This window comes from Astatotilapia calliptera, chromosome 23 (assembly GCF_964374335.1).
Source record: "Astatotilapia calliptera chromosome 23, fAstCal68.1, whole genome shotgun sequence".
In the NCBI taxonomy this organism is placed as follows: Eukaryota; Metazoa; Chordata; class Actinopteri; order Cichliformes; family Cichlidae; genus Astatotilapia; species Astatotilapia calliptera.
Window position 1 is genome coordinate 5,388,443 of NC_137443.1, and position 3,643 is coordinate 5,392,085.

Here is a 3,643-nt window from a genome sequence, read left to right on the forward strand (position 1 = left end):
GTATTGATATCAACCTCAGTGACATAGGGTATTGATAGGAATGATTAATGAATACACAAAATAAATGAATATTAACAGAAAGTGCTTTAGAGGATTTTAAAATCTTTAAAATGTATATGAAAAAAAATCTATTTTTATTTCTCTTCCTATCTGCTGTTTTCAAAAAACAGCAGCCCTTTGTGGCTTTAGTCAGATCGTTGACTACCAACAAATATGTGCATCCATTCAATCATTCATTAGCTCATTCATGCCTTTTTTTGTCTGGCCACAACAAAAGTTACAGAAAGATCATTTTTCATGCAGCCAACCTCATGTGTTACAAACCTGAAGAGACTGAGGGATTTCGAGTTTGTGTACATAAATGTGACAATTGGCAAATGCTTGTTAGGGCGTGTGTGTGTGTAAGTTTGTTGTAAATTGATTTTTAGAATATCCTATGTTTTTGTCCAGTTGTCTTCTCTCAAACGACCCCATACGTTCTCAAATTTGTGAAGTTCAGCTGCCGTGAGCACATGGCCCACTACTTTGCAACATGACTGTATGAAAAAGCAAATTGGCTCCCAGTTTGATGCCCAATTGATGTGTACCTGTTATCACAAGTTCTCATAATGATGCCTCCATTTTTTATTTTTTTTATTTTATTTTTTTTATTACTGGCCAAGAGGGAGGCGAAATGGGATCTTTATCCGGCATCATTATCTAGTGCCTCCACCAGTACATTCATTGACATATCAGGTTAGGCCTTTCACAGTTTTGCTGCTACACATGGGGACTTAAAATGTGGGGGAAAAAAACAAACACGGGAGGGAAAAGTGACTTTCCTTTGCATGCAGAAGTGTGTAATTATGCTGATCTTTTTTCTATTGATGGAAGAAAAAAACGAAACTGGTGCTGTGGAAATGAAGGTTAACAACATGCATGAATTTGTGAAGAAAATAAACAATGCTGCTTTTGTTGGCAAGGTTCTTTTGTAACGTTTAATTTGTTTCAATGTTAGAACAACCGTGTCCTGCTTAAGTATTACGACGCAAAACCAAAACGGATGAAGTTAAGTGTGGGCTAAGCTTTGTTGCTCGGCACTGAATATTTCAGTGAAGATGAGGATGTGATGATGAGCAAAGAGCAACTGACTCTCTCTCTCAACTCCTTAAAAGCTGGTTCTTATCCCCAATGACTTTCAAGGACCCAAACAGCCTGCAAACTGTTAAACCGCCTCCCCTCCTCCCAGCCTGAATGCCAACAGAGGCTCATGTGGATGCATTCTCACAGGGAACCAACAGACCTGAGGATTTGCAGTACTGTCTATCAAACCTACTCAAGAGAAGCGTCTGGTCTGTCTGTCTGATTGACCACCCAACCACGATTGCACTCCCAGAGATTGCAGTGAGAGATTACCTTTTTGGTGAACCTCATCTATTTTTTTTTTTTTTTTTTTTTTTTAAGTGGCCTTACCTTTCACTAAAAAAATGAGACACTTGGGGACAAATGGGGGTGGGAATGTTTCCTGTTTGTTTTTTAAACTTTCTGTGCATATCGATGTTGGACACCGTTTTTGTCACAGAGGACACTGGGCATCTGTCGTTTAGTGCTTTTAGCTGGTGGAGTCTCTATTATGTCAAGGCTTCTGTGCCTTAAAATGTTGCCCTTGCAGTGTCAGTGTCAGATTTGAGCTTGTTATTCATTTTTTTCCCCACTTTGTTGGTTGATACACATGACTGCAGTATTTTGCAGCAATGAGAGTCGTAGATTTTCTGGGTTAAAGCTTGTTTGAGTGAATCAAATACTTTTCAAAAGTAGGTTTTGTTCCTCAGATATGGTCTTTGTCCCATTTCATTGTGTTGCCATGCTTGTTGGTCTCTGTTATTCAAACCACACATCCCTCTTAACCCAGTCCCCAGCTGCCAACAAGCTGCAAAAAAGCTATAAATCTGTGTAACTTTTATCTGAGGAAGTTTACAGCACAGAACGTAGATGACAAGAAACAGCCCAGATTCAAAATAAAAGGTCCTATAAGGACTTCCAAGACTACATGCACTTCCTGTTTCCTTGGATCCATCATTTTTAAAGGACAATTAAACCCCTGCCCCTCCCAAATGTTCATTTTGGGTTGTTTTTATTTTTATTTTTTTTTTGGTTTTTTTGTATATGTATGAACTATACTCTGTGTGTGCCTCACTTCTGTGTAAAACTCAAAGATGAAACAAAACAAAAAAGATGACAAAAGCATTACAGAGAGGATTAAAAACAGTATGTTGGTGGAATTCTGATCACGTCATTTAAGTTGCCTGTTCTTTCTTGTAGCCAACTATTGAAAATAACAGGATTCAAGAATACAATTTACAATGTTCTAGCTCTAGACCGGTGTAGCACATGTGTGACTGTATTAATTTATAAAACCAAAATGGTAACTGTGAATTATGTATTTCTTTGTGCATTTTTAAAAACAAACAAACAAAAAAACGACAAAAAAACGACAAAAAAAAAATCAGTGGAAAAGGTTGTTGGGACGTGGAAGCAGCTGATGTTCATGTCCGAGAAAGGGAAACTTTTTTTTTTTCTGGTGGAGTATAATGGAAACAGAATGTGTTTCTGAAAAAGAAAAAAAATGGAAAAAGCAAAAAAAATATATGAATATATTTTTTTTTCTTAAGCAATACATTTCAGTGTGACTTGTGATAGAACATTTTCTTTTTTTAGGTAATAAATAAATAACAAAATGAGTACATCACATTGTCTCCATGAGTATTCATTACTTACTCTTTTAATATGACTCAGTGATTTTCATCTGAGATCTGTTTCATGATGTATTTTGATAATAATAATAATAATAATAATAATACTTTCAAAACACTCAAGGACACTGTACACAGCAGAATAATAAAAGCAACATTAAAGCAAGCAGTTTACACAATCGTAAAAGCACAAGACATAAAACAAATGTAAAATAGCAGAGTGGAGAGGTTATGTGGGATAAGCTATTTCGAACAAGTGAGTTTTGAGTTGGGACTTAAAGAGAGAGAAGGGAGTGATATTTCTTAAATCAGGAGGGTGGGAATTCCAGAGTCGAGGAGCAGAGCAGCTGAATGCCCTGCTCCCCATGGTGGCAAGACGGGGAGAGAGAGAGAAGATCTGAGACACCGAGATGGGATGGTGATCTGAACCCGATCAGAGAGATATGGAGGGGAGAGATGATGAATAGCCTTAAATGTATACAGGAGTATTTTGATGTGAGTGAAATATGAAAAACTTGAAATTTCATTGGTAAAATATTGCTACCGGTGTATCCAAATGCATTTCTACGTGTTTATCTGAGTTTTTAGTGGGGGAATTCCCCTTATAGTCTTAAACCACCTTGAGTGTGTAAGTAAAAGTAGAAAACCCTTATATAAATACTAGTCTATTTATTGTGTTGTATACATAACAAGCTGACTGGCTATGAAGTGGTAATACTGGAACTACTAGCTTCTATGTTCTAGGCTGCACTGCTTAATGCTATCATCAAAGTAAACAAAAGAAATCATGTGATGCTAGTGGAAGTTGTGTTATTCAAGCATCTCTTCCCCTTACAGCTCAAATTGATTTAGATATTTATATTTGATTTTTATTACCTGCTTCAATCGTCATGACCTTACTTTTTCCTCCT